Genomic DNA, 13944 nt, shown 5'->3' with positions numbered 1-13944 from the left:
AATGTCTCTGCTTTTTAATATACTATCTAGGCTGGTCATAACTTTCCTTCCAAGGAGTAAGCGTCTTTTAATTTCATGGCTGCAATCAGCATCCACAGTGCTTTTGGAGCCCCCAAAAATAAAGTCTGACACTGTTTCCAGTGTTTCCCCATCTATTTCCCATGAAGTGATGGGACCAGATGCCATGATCTTTGTTTTCTGAATGTTGAGCTTCAAGCCAACCTTTTCACTCTCCTCTTTCACTTTCATCAGGAGGCCTTTGAGTTCCTCTTCACTTTCTGCCATAAGGGTGGTGTCATCTGCATATCTGAGGTTATTGATATTTCTCCCGGCAATCTTGATTCCAGTTTGTGCTTCTTCCAGCCCAGCGTTCCTCATGATGTACTCTGCATATAAGTTAAATAAGCAGGGTGACAATATACAACCTTGACGTACTCCTTTTCCTATTTGGAACCAGTCTATTGTTCCATGTCCAGTTCTAACTGTTGCTTCCTGACCTGCATACAGGTTTCTCAACAGGCAGGTCAGGTGGTCTGGTATTCCCACCCTTTTCAGAATTTTCCACAGTTTATTGTGATCCACACAGTCAAAGGCTTTGACATAATCAATGAAACAGAAATAGATGTTTTTCTGGAACTCTCTTGCTTTCTCCATGATCCAGCGGATGTTGGCAATTTGATCTCTGGTTCCTCTGCCTTTTCTAAAACCTGCTTGAACATCTAGAAGTTCACGGTTCACATATTGCTGAAGCCTGGCTTGGAGAATTTGAGCATGACTTTACTAGCGTGTGAGATGAGTGCAATTGTGCTGTAGTTTGAGCATTATTTGGCATTCCCTTTCTTTGGGATTGGAATGAAGACTGACCTTTTCCAGTCCTGTGACCATTGCTGAGTTTTCCAAATTTGCTGGCATATTGAGTGCAGCACTTTCACAGCATCATCTATCAGGATTTGAAATAGCTCAATTGGAATTCCGTCACCTCCACTAGCTTTGTTCGTCGTGATGCTCTCTAAGGCCCACTTGACTTCACATTCCAAGATGTCTGGTTCCAGGTGAGTGATCATGCCATCGTGATTATCTTCATCGTAAAGATCTTTTTTGTACAGTTCTTCTGTGTATTCTTGCCACCTCTTCTTAATATCTTCTGCTTCTGTTAGGTCCATACCATTTCTGTCCTTTATTGAGCCCATCTTTGCATGAAATGTTCACTTGATATCTCTAATTTTCTTGAAAACATCTCTTGTTTTTCTTATTCTGTTGTTTTCCTCTATTTCTTTGCATTGATCACTGAGGAAGTCTTTCTTATCTCTCCTTGATATTCTTTGGAACTCTGCATTCAGATGCTGACAGAATGTGGTCCACTGGAGAATGGAATGGCAAACCACTTCAGTATACTTGCCTTGAGAACCCCATGAACAGTATCAAAAGGCAAAATGATAGGATACTGAATGAGGAATTCCCCAGGTCGGTAGGTGCCCAGTATGCTACTGGAGATCAGTGGAGAAATAACTCCAGAAAGAATGAAGGGATGAAGCCAAAGCGAAACAAATACCCAGTTGTGGATGTGACTGGTGATAGAAGCAAGGTCCGATGCTGTAAAGAGCAATATTGCATAGGAACCTGGAATGTTAAGTCCATGAATCAAGGCAAATTGGAAGTGGTCAAACAGGAGATGGCAAGAGTGAACATAGACATTCTAGGAATCAGTGAACTAAAATGGACTGGAATGGGTGAATTTAACTCAGATGACCATTATATCTACTACTGTGGGCAGGAATCCCTTAGAAGAAATGAAGTAGCCATCATGGTCAACAAAAGAGTCTGAAATGCAGTACTTGGATGCAATCTTAAAAACGACAGAATGATTTCTGTTTGTTTCCAAGGCAAACCATTCAATATTACAGTAATCCAAGTCTATGCCCCAACCAGTAAAGCTGAAGAATCCAAAGTTGAACAGTTCTATGAAGACCTACAAGACCTTTTAGAACTAAAACCCAAAAGAGATGTCCTTTTCATTATAGGGAAATGGAATGCAAAAGTAGGAAGTCAAGAAACGCCTGGAGTAACAGGCAAATTTGGCCTTGGAGCATGAAATGAAGCAGGGCAAAGGCTAATAGAGTTTTGCCAAGAGAACGCATTGGTCATAGCAAACACCCTCTTCCAACAACACAAGAGAAGACTCTACACATGGACATCCCAGATATTCAACACAGAAATCAGATTGATTATATTCTTTGCAGCCAAAGATGGAGAAGCTCTATACAGTCAGCAAAAACAAGACCAGGAGCTGACTGTGGCTCAGATCATGAACTCCTTTTTGCCAAATTCAGACTTAAATGAAGAAAGTAGGGAAAACCATTAGACCATTCAGATATGACCTAAATCAAATCCCGTATGATTATACAGTGGAAGTAAGAAATAGATTTAAGGGTCTAGATCTGATAGATAGAGTGCCTGATGAACTCTGGACGGAGGTTCGTGACATTGTACAGGAGACAGGGACCAAGACCATCCCCATGGAAAAGAAATGCAAAAAAGCAAAATGGCTGTCTGAGGAGGCCTTACAAATAGCTGTCCTATACAGTAGGTCCTTATTAGTTATCTATTTATATGTAGCAGTATTATGTATATGTCAATCTCAATCTCCCAATTTATCCCTCCCCTCCCCTTCCCCGCTAGTAACCATAGGTTTGTTTTCTACATCTGTGACACTATTTTTGTTTTGTAAGCTCATCTGTATCATTTTCTAAGTGAAAGTGTTAGTTGCTCAGTTGTGTCCAACTCTTTGTGACCCCATGCCTACCAGACTCCTCTGTCTGTGGAATTCTCCAGGCAAGAATACTGGAGTGGGTTGCCATTCCATTCTCCAGGGGATCTTCCCAACCCAGGGATCAAACCCAGGTCTCCTGCACTGAAGGCAGATTCTTTACCAACTGAACCACCAGGGAATTCCATAGATTCCACATATAAGCAATATCATATGGTATTTATTTTTTTCTGTCTGACTTACTTCATTTAGTATGACAGTGTCCAGGTCCATCCATGTTGCTGCAAATGGCATTATTTTGTTCTTTTTATCACTGAGTAATATTTCATTGTATATATATACTGCATCTTCTTTATTCATTCATCTGTTAATGGACATCTGGGTTACTTCCATGTCTTGGTAATTCTAAATAGTGCTGCTATGAACATTGGGATCACATATGTTTTCAAATTAGAGTTTACTAGTGTGTCAACCAGAGAAGGTGATGGCACCGCACTCCAGTACTCTTGCCTGGGAAATCCCATGGACGGAGGAACCTGGTGGGCTACAGTCCATGGGGTCACTAAGAGTTGGACACGACTGAGAGACTTCACTTTCACTTTTCACTTTAATGCATTGGAGAGGGAAATGGCAACCCACTCCAGTGTTCTTGCCTGGAGAATCCCAGGGACGGAGGAGCCTGGTGGGCTGCCATGTATGGGGTCGCACAGAGTTGGACACGACTGATGTGACTTAGCAGCAGCAGCAGCAGTGTGTCAACATCTTTGGGTGGCCATTATTCCACCTGGCATAGGCCATGATGATGTGGAGATATCAGAGGGCAGGGAGAAACACTCAAGACTCCTGAAGGGCCCCTCTTGGCTCGGAATGAACATCCTGGCACTTCCAGCTCATTCTATTAGCCTGGGCCAGAGTCAAAGTAGGGGGCACTAGAGAGTTGTATGGCCAAGGGCCTTCATTCAGGGCATGGAGAAGAAAGAGGCATTTCTGCCATCTACTCATCTCCCACCCTCGCCCATAGCACTCCCTGCTAGTGCGCCAGTGGTAGGCACTGGAAACCAGCTCACAACACTACATACTTGCACATTACTAAGCTGAAGCTGTCATCTAATATACAGAGATATAATAAATGTTAGTCAAGGAGAATTGAATTTAATTCTACCGTGAACAGGATGGTTATAACATGAGCCTCTTAAAGCTGAAGAAAATATAATGTGAATGAGAATGATAGAGCTGAATCATCTTTGTTTATTTGGTCACTTTTGTTAAAGTGCTCATGTTTTCTGCTTAACTGTCATCATGATTTTGTGGCTTCTAGTCAGGTTTTCCCCATTTATAAGTGTAGCATTTCCTAAACATCCATGAATTCAAAAATGCTGGAATCTGCCTAGGCAAATCCTGAATTTGGAGGAAAAAAAGACAAAATAAAATATTGACAGAGAAATAGATGTTAACTATTTGGAAAATAGTGAAAATCCAAGCACTTTTAAAAACTATATATCTTAATCATGTTTTGATCAATTTTTCTTCTTATTTCATAGCAGAGCTGCTTTATATGAGTAATTTATTCATTTGTGAAAGAAAACTTAATATTAAAGTTTTGTAACAAGGAAACTTTTTAAGAGTATAATTTTCCTGAAATATATTAATTTTGAACAATGAGCCCATGTGTTTCTTTTCTATGAAGATCAAGGAAAGACCAAAATAGACATTATGTGAGTCTATTTGAAAGCAAATTTTGATTCTTTAATGAGGAACACCATGCTAACACAGTGCCTCAGATTGATCGTTTTTCCAGGGCGATCAGTAACTCTAGCTGTCATTGTAACTGATCATCTGACAATGCATTTTTCTCTACCCCTCCCTGTTTCTGCATTGTCATGTCCTTTAACTGCATTCACTGCTAGGTGTCACCTACACATCCCAGCCTCACTCCTGATCTCGAGCTTCTCGTGACTTGGATATCCTCTGATTCCACAGGTCCCAGGGAGGGACTTAGACTGAGATGCCTACGCTATGAAGGGTCTTGCTTGGCAGTGTGAATCCCAGGGATCTCATGAGCCCTCCAAGTCATAGCTTTCCATCCACCTCTCCTATGCCAGACCATCCCATTGCAACCCCTGGCTACTGGGTAGATAAAATGAAAAGCTGATGTTATCACTCTACTGTTGAACATTATCTAGTGGGTCCTCCTTATAAGTAGAATAAAAAGCCAAAATGCAAACATTGACCCCCTTCATGCCCCTCAAAAGTCATCTCCTTTGACTCTCCCTTCCTTCACTCTTCCAGCCACACTGATCTTTCTGTCATGGTGTCTTTGGACTTGCTCTTCCCTCCGTCTGAAGCCCTTATTACCGCAACTCACAAATATTTTGTAGATGGGTCAGACACTGTTCTAATTTGTGTGAACAAAACACATGAAAAGCCCTTCCCTACTGAAGCATACACTCTCTTCCTCAGGATTTTTTAATGGCTGCTTTCTGAATCTTCTCTGGTTTTCCTAGCTGAAGAAATTCATAGCTATAGTCACCCTATGCTGTGACTCCCTTTTGTTTTCTTCATTCTTGCTGTGCATAAAAGTATCTGTTTATTCAGTTTTCTTCATTCTTGCTGTGCATAAAAGTATCTGTTTATTCACTGTCTTATTGTTTTAGAATGTGATCTCCTCTTCTCTCTTGCTCTTTACTAGTGCCAATAACTGTACAGGCACTGGGAGAGGAGGTGCATGGCATGGTTTCCTAGGCTCTGTAGCTGGTGCATCAGAACACAACCTCTGCTTATTTTTTCCACAGAAAATGCATCTCTTGGAAAATAATTATCATTTATCATTACTGCTCATTGAAATTATGCCTAGAAATAATAGAAAGTCATAGAGTCAATTTGAGAGATGGGTATTCTCAAAGTTGTTTGCTTTTGAACATAGCAAAGTGATTCTGGATAAGGTGAGAAATTCCAAATCTTAGAAAGTAATTTTGTTTAAAACCGTGGTTGTCAGTTGCCAAGATATGCAGTATTAAAATGCTTCGTCATCCCAAGCAGGAGTGGGCAAGCCTTGTTGGATGGGCAAAAGTAATTTTGTTTAAAACTGTGGTTGTCAGCTGCCAAGATATGCAGAATTAAAATGCTTCATCATCTCAAGCAGGAATGGGCAAACCTTGTTGGATGGGCAAGCCTAAGGATAGGATTAAGTTTAGGGACAAGGACAGCAGGGCTCAAAAAGACTGAAGATGGTGGGTTTGAGGGATTATGGCCTTGTGGAGGGAAGGCACAGAAAATATCACCTTGGCACTTCCTGTCTCTCCCTACCCCTGCCTTTGCTGGTGGAGTGACAGTTGTAGAATTCAGTTCCACCTGGAAGCAGCATGAAACCCAGAATGATACTGTGTGAACACAGATGAGCTGTGTCCTGCTTGGAGGTTGTAAGGAAGATTGATCCCATTCCCAGGGCACGGCTGATGCTGGAATGCCTTCAGATCTAGACATTTCTGTGTGTATGTGGAGACTTTTTTCCCAACTGCAAACATGGGAGCTTCCAGTCCAGCAGTGGTGATGTGTGCTTGGTCCTCTCATAGCAATGGAGAACTGTGTCATATTGCTTGACTACCAGTAATAGCATGAGACAAAGATGGCAACAGAAGAGCCTGGGACTCTTGGGTCAGAACAACAACAACAAAATATTTCCCTTGTTCTTTGCTGAAGGGAACAGCAGTCAGAACTGAGGCTCTTGGACCAAATGACCAACTCTGAAGTTCTTAGATTCATCATGAGGTGGATAGCAGAAAGACGTTTCTTGCAAATAGGGGGTATCAGGGCAAAGAATCCGTCAGTACAAATGAAAAAGTCATAAGAAATACCATTATTTTGTATCCCAACCTGGTAATGAGATGAGGATGAGAGGAGGATGAGAGTTTGGATGGCATCTCTGACTCGATGGACATGAGTTTGGGTAAAATCCGGCAGTTGGCAATGGACAGGGAGGTCTGGCGTGCTGCAGTCCATGGGGTCGCAAAGAGTTGGACACGACTGAGTGACTGAACTGAACTGAACAGAACCTGGTAAAGCAGGACATACCAGTTTCATAAATATTTAAAGCACAAATTTGAAATGAACATTTATTTCCCTTGAAGTAGGTTGTACCCATATAAAGGACACTCTTAGAAACACTTCACTGTATCAAAAATGTCATTGAATTTATTTAAAATCAAGTCTGAAAATCCCATTGACATTGAAAAACTGCCTGTTAATCTGCTTTGTCTCTGTGAGAGATTAAAACTTGTCTTCTTAGCAAGTATGAAGGTTATATACAAAAGAGAAATAAATGGAAAACAGATGAGTGGTTGCCAGGGGTGAGGCTGGCAGAAGGGGTGGAGATGGCTCTACAGGAGTAGCACAAGGAAGCTCCCTTGGGTTGGTGAACAGTTCTGTATCCTGATGCTGGTTACATGAATTATACATGTGATAAAACTGCAAAGAACTACACATGCATGCATACAGAGGTGCATGCAAAACTGGTAAAGTGTGAATAATGTCTATATGTTGCACCAATAACAATCTGCTGGTTTTGATAATATACTATAAGTTATATAAGGCATTACCATCCTAAGAAGCTGAGTGAAGGGTAAACAGAAATCTCAGTACTACCTTTCAACTTCTGGATGCTGCTGCTGCTGCTAAGTCACTTCAGTCCTGTCCGACTCTATGTGACCCCATAGACGGAAGCCCACCAGGCTCCCCCGTCCCTGGGATTCTCCAGGCAAGAACACTGGAGTGGGTTGCCATTTCCTTCTCCAATGTGTGAAAGTGGAAAGTGAAAAGTGAAAGTGAAGTCGCTCAGTCGTGTCCGACCCTTAGCGACCCCACGGACTGCAGCCTACCAGGCTCCTCCATCCACGGGATTTTCTAGGCAATAGTACTAGAGTGGCTTGCCATTGCCTTCTCCGAACTTCTGGATAGAAGTCTTTAAATATTTTAAGATAAAAAGGTTTTTAAACAGATAAAACTGTGACTTTCATAGGGTGGAGTCAGAGGATCCTCACTCAGGATTTGAGGAGAAACACCCGGTTCGGTTCAGTTCAGTTCAGTCACTCAGTCATGTCTGACTCTTTGCGACCCCATGGACTGCAGCACGCCAGGCCTCCCTGTCCATCACCAACTCCCAGAGCTCACTCAGATTCATGTCCATCGAGTCGGTGATGCCATTCAACCATCTCATCCTCTGTCATCCCCTTCTCCCGCCTTCAATCTTTCCCAGCATCAGGGTCTTTTCCAACGAGTCAGTTCCTCACATCAGGTGGCCAAAGTATTGGAGTTTCAGATTCAGCATCAGTCCTTCCAATGAACATTCAGGACTGATTTCCTTTAGGATTGACTGGTTGAATCTCCTTGCAGTCCAAGGGACTCTCAAGAATCTCCTCTAACACCACAGTTCAAAAGCATCAATTCTTCAGCACTCAGCTTTCTTTATAGTCCAACTCTCACATCCATACATGACTACTGGAAAAAGCATAGCTTTCACTAGATGGACCTTTGTTGGCAAAGTAATGTTTCTGCCTTTTAATATGCCGTCTAGGTTGGTCATAGCTTTTCTTCCAAGGAGCAAGCGTCTTTTAATTTCATGGCTGCAGTCATCATCTGCAGTGATTTTGGAGCCCAAGAAAATGAAGTCTATCACTGTTTCCATTGTTTCCCCATCTATTTGCCAAGAAGTGATGGGACCAGATGCCATAATCTTAGTTTTCTGCATGTTGAGTTTTAAGCCAACTTTTTCACTTTCCTCTTTCACTTTCATCAAGAGGCTCTTTAGTTCTTCTTCTTGGATGGTGAGAAACACCCAAGTAGATGCCAAATCAACTATATTTTGCTTACCTTATGAATGTCTAACACAGACATGGCCACCTCCACTTGGTAATTTAGAGTTCAGAGGTCTGAAAATGAAGAACAGTATTCCCCCTCCAAAAACACTATTTTTATTTAAAATTGTGGGACCAAATCATATTTTTAATGTCTGCCTTAAGTTGGGTTCTCTCAGAGCAGACCCTGACAGAACAATGTGAATGCACATAGTTTATGTGATATATCATCCCAGAAAATACCACTTATGAATTACAGGAATGAAGGAAGGAAGCCAGCTAAGGGTACATTATAGAGCAAGTTTACAACTAACTGAGCTTCCCTGGTAGTTCAGCTGGTAAAGAATCTGCCTGCAATGCAGAAGACCCCAGTTGGATTCTTGGGTCGGAAAGATCCCCTGGAGAAGGGACAGATACCCACTCCAGTATTCTTGGGCTCCCCTTGTGGCTCAGATGATAAAGAATCCACCCACAATACAGGAGACCTGGATTTGATCCCTGGGTTGGGAAGATCCCCTGGAGAAGGGAATGGCTACCTACTCCAGTATTCTGGCTTGGAGAATTCCTGTGGACCGAGGAGCCTGGCAGGCCACAGCCATGGGGTCGCAAAGAGTCAGACACAACTGAGTAACTTTCACTTTTTTCACTGCTAACTGAAGCCCACTCCCCCTGGGGTAGTCTGAGAGATAGCTTATATGCATCAGAGTTATCCAAAATGAGGGAAGAGGGAGCTGGGGGTACTTGTCGTGTCCTTGGTTGACAGGTGCATCAACCCTCCAGAACTCCTGCCTACTCTCCTATGACTTGTCTGTGATCAAATCACATACCTTCTGAAGCATCAGTTCAGTTCAGTTCAGTCGCTCAGTCGTGTTCGACTCTTTGCGACCTTATGAATCACAGCCCGCCAGGCCTCCCTGTCCATCACCAACTCCCGGAGTTCACTCAAACTCACGTCCATTGAGTTGGTGATGCCATCCAACCATCTCATTCTCTGTTGTCCCCTTCTCCTCCCGCCCCAAATCCTTCCCAGCATCAGAGTCTTTTCCAGTGAGTCAACTCATCGCATGAGGTAGCCAAAGTATTGGAGTTTCAGCTTTAGCTTCATAAGACCTGTCTTTTCTTGTTGGTTGCTTGTGAAATTACCTCGTTGTCTTTCATGTCCTGGAATTTCACAACAATAGATCTAGGTGTACTTTTAGTGCTATTAATTCTCCCTGGGATACCTGTGCTTCTGAAATCTGAGGACTAATTCCTTCATCAGTTATAGAATAATCTCACCTATCAATGCCTAGAATTGAGCCTCACATTTCTTCCCTTTAGAACTCCAATTAGATGTGCATTGGTTCTTCTCATCTATCCTCCATGTCACTTAATTCTCTTCCTGTTTCTGTGTCATTACCCCCTCTGTGTTTCATTTTGGAGCTCTTTTCTATTTCACTGGCTGTCTCTGCAGCATTTCTAATCTGCATGAAAACTAGCAGTTGTGTTTTTTATTTTCTTGGCTATTTGTCCCTTTCAGAGGTCCATTTGGTTATATTTCAAGTATGCCTATTTTTTCATAGTGGTCTTCTTCTTTATATATTTAATTATTTCAAACATGCTTATTTTATCATCTTAATAAAATGGCTCTATTACCTAAAGTTCTTTGGAGTATAATCCTGTTCTGATTATACCTGGTAAGTGAAGTTTGATTCTCACTTATAATAAGACTGTTATCTTTTGAGTTTCCTCATTTTGGGTTATAAGCTCAAGTTCAATGAAGTTGTGTGTGTAAGAATCTATGACCAGGACTGAGGGTACATGCATTCAGAGAGGATTTCTATATGTTTATTCCAAGTACACCAACAGTTTCACTTCTTTAAGAAGGATCACTTTTATGTACATTCTTTGACTTTGTGGTTCCTGGACCATTTGCTTGAGGAGCAGGTCCCTTATGACAAACTTTTATGGGAGACTTTCCCCATACAGAGCCTAAACCATGACAAACAAGCTTCCTTTGATGTCTACCTGTACCATTTAAAGGATGTTTTTGCTTATCTACCCTTAAACTGTCAGTAAGGATTCAGTCTAGGTATTTCTTATGAGGAATAATATAAATAAGTTCTAATATAAACCATTAGAGGGTTTTGAAGTATTAACTTCAGGGAAGGCTATTATAGCTCCATTTCACCACTAGGTTTCAGGAGAGTAGGAAGTTAGCACAACCACCCAGTTCAATCACTTCAAAAGACACCTCAGAAACTCACAGCTTCTGTACAATCTTGGTGGATGGTTCATAGTATTACACCAAGAAGCCACTGCAGTTTACACATCTGTGCGTGACCACCAGGAAAGAATAATGACTTCAGCTTTTCTTCCATCCTCAACTCTTTCATAATTCTGTATCATTGGCCAAATGTAAGCCAAAATACTCTTTACAGGAGATTCTCAGGAATATTGTTCTTAGGCATCTAGCTACCATGAAGTTGGACAGAATATAGGAAATTTAGAAAGGTAATCCATGCCAACAGACAATCCAGTAAATTAAGATATAACTCTTGAAATTCTTGGTTTTATTCAAAAGACGTGTTTCCAAATTTCTTTCTCATTTAGTAGAACCAAAGGTTCATTGCCTGTTTGTATACATTAAGACTCCATTTCATTCATGATATGCTGTGCTGTGCTCAGTCGCTTCAGTCATGTCTGACTCTGTGACCTATGGACTATAGCCCGCCAGACTCCGCTGTCCATGGGATTCTCTAGGCAAGAATCCTGGAGTGGGTCACGATGCCCTCCTCCATGGGATCTTTCTGACCCAGGAATCGAACCCAGATCTCTGGCATCTCCTGTGTTGCAGGTAAGGTTTTACCCACTGAACCACCTGGGAAGCCCTCCATTCATTCATGCTAGAGAGGTAATAACTTTGGATCATAATTTCATTTTTGTTTGTAGCCACTTCTTTATGTTTTCCCCCTGTCAATTTCCCGTGTGTGTGTGTGTGTGCCACACACTTAAAACTTTTTCTATTTTCTATCCAGCATTTCTGGATGTTTTATAGCAGAAGTATTTTCCCATTACCAAGGTCACCATATTGATAGAATCATAATTGTGTGTAGTTCTTATTATGAGTTCATTTTTGGGAGACCAAGGAGTTGTAGAGGAATCCTATAATGCTCCAAAACAGACTTTTCCACTGGAATTAGGTGGTTTTCATTCATCCCACTAAAATTTTTTTAACTTCTCATTCTGGGATTTCTGGATCATGCAGGTAATATCAAGTCATGAATAATCATTCTTCATGATTTTTATTGAAATATAATTGACATATAACATTATGTAAATTTAAGGTGTACAACATGTAAATTTGAGGCATTTATAAGTTATCACCATAGCACTAGCTGAGACTGAGGTCTATCAAATCACATAATTATCATTTTTTTATGGTGGGAAAAATTAAGATCTAGTTTCTCAGCAGCTTTGAAGTTTATAATACATTTTGTTGTCTATACTCACTATGCTGTGCATTAGATTTCCAGGACTTATTTATCTACTAGTTTAAAGTTTGTACCCTTAAACAACATCTCCCCAATTCCTCCAACCCCAGCCTTTGGTAAGTACTACTCTCTGTATTTATGAGTTTGGAATTTTTAGGTTCCACATATATGTGATATAATACAGTATTTGTCTTTCTCTGCCTGACTTAGCTCAATTAGGATAATGTACTCAAAATTCATTCATATTGTCACAAATGGCAGGATTTCCTTCTTTCTCACAGCCTGCTAATATTCCATTGTATATATGCACCACATCTTCTTTATCCATTCATCTGCTGACAGATACTTTGTTTACATATCTTGGATTTTGTGACTAATACCACAGTGAACCTGGCAGCACAGATATCTCTTCAAGATCCTGTTTTCATTTCATCTGGATAAAGACCCAGAAGTGTAATTGCTGGATCATTTGGTAGTTCTAGTTTTAATTTTTTGAGAAAACTCCTTACTGTTTTCCATAGTGGTCAAACCAATATGCATTTCCACCAGCAGTATACAAGGGTTCCCCTTTCTCCATATCCTTGTCAACACTTGTTATCGCTTCTTGCTTATAGTCATTCTAACAGGTGTGAGGTGGTATCTCATTTTGCATTTCCCTGATGATTAGTGATGTTGGGAATCTTTCCATGTACTCATTGGCCACTTGGATGTCTTCTTTGGAAAGATAGCAGAATTCAGTTCCTCTGCACATTTTTATATCAGATTGTTTGATTTTTTTGTTATAGAATTGTATTATTTCTTTTTATGTTTTGTGTATTAACCCTTTATCCAATAAATGGCTTGCAAATATTTTCTCCCTTTGTGTAGACTGACTTTTCATTTTGTTGATGTTTCTTCTGGTGTCCAGAGGCTTTTTAGTTTGATGCAGTCCCACTTGTTTATTTTTGCTTTTGTTACTTGTTCTTTTGATGTCATATCCAAATAAATCATTGCCAAGACCAATATCAAGGAGCTTTTTCCCTGTGTTGTCACCTAGGAGTTTTATGGTGTGAATCTTATGTTTAAATATTTAATTCAAGTTTATTTTTTGAGAGTGGTTTAAGATGGGGTCTAATTTCATTCTTTTACATGTGAATATATAGTTTTTCAAAAACTGTTTATTGAAGATACTTTCCTTTCCTCAATGTGTCTTCTTGGCCTCCTTGTCAGATATTAGTTCACTATGTACATTTGTGTTTATCTCTGGGCTCTCAAGTCTGTTCCATTGACCTAAGAATCTCTTTTTAGGCCAGTACCATATTGTTTTAACTACCATAGCTTTGTAGTCAAGTTTGAAATCAGAAAGTGTGATACCTGCAACTCTACTCTTTCTCAGAATTGTTTTGGCTATTTGGGGGTCTTTTGTGGATCCATATACATTTAAGTTTGTTTTTTCTATTTCTGTGAAAAATACCATTGGAATTTTGATAGGGATTGCATTGAATCTATAGATGACTTTGGGTAGTACCTTTATGATGTTTCTATTCTTGTAGACAGTTCTTTTATTTTTACAATATCCCTGGGCAGAGAACAATATTATTTGTATCTTCCTCAAAGAAAGAAAAAATTATCCAGTTTGCATTATTGAGACAGCTTTTAGGGGTTGTGTAGCTTTATTTGTGGGGCTCCTTTCTCACTTCCTTAAAAGTGCAGTCTCAAGTGTATATCTTCTGTCCCTGTATGGGAATCCAAACCCTGTCTTCAAACTCCTGGACCTGATACTCCCATGACCCTGCATTGCACCTGCTTCTGCCTAGTGTTCTGGTGTTGTTTCCTTTTCATGTCTAGTATCAGGGGATTTTCTTTATTCTCTTTC

This window comes from Moschus berezovskii, chromosome X (genome assembly GCF_049115385.1).
Source record: "Moschus berezovskii isolate FMDL1 chromosome X, NW_MosBer_1.0, whole genome shotgun sequence".
Classification (NCBI taxonomy): Eukaryota; Metazoa; Chordata; class Mammalia; order Artiodactyla; family Moschidae; genus Moschus; species Moschus berezovskii.
Note: the sequence above shows the minus strand (reverse complement) of the source record.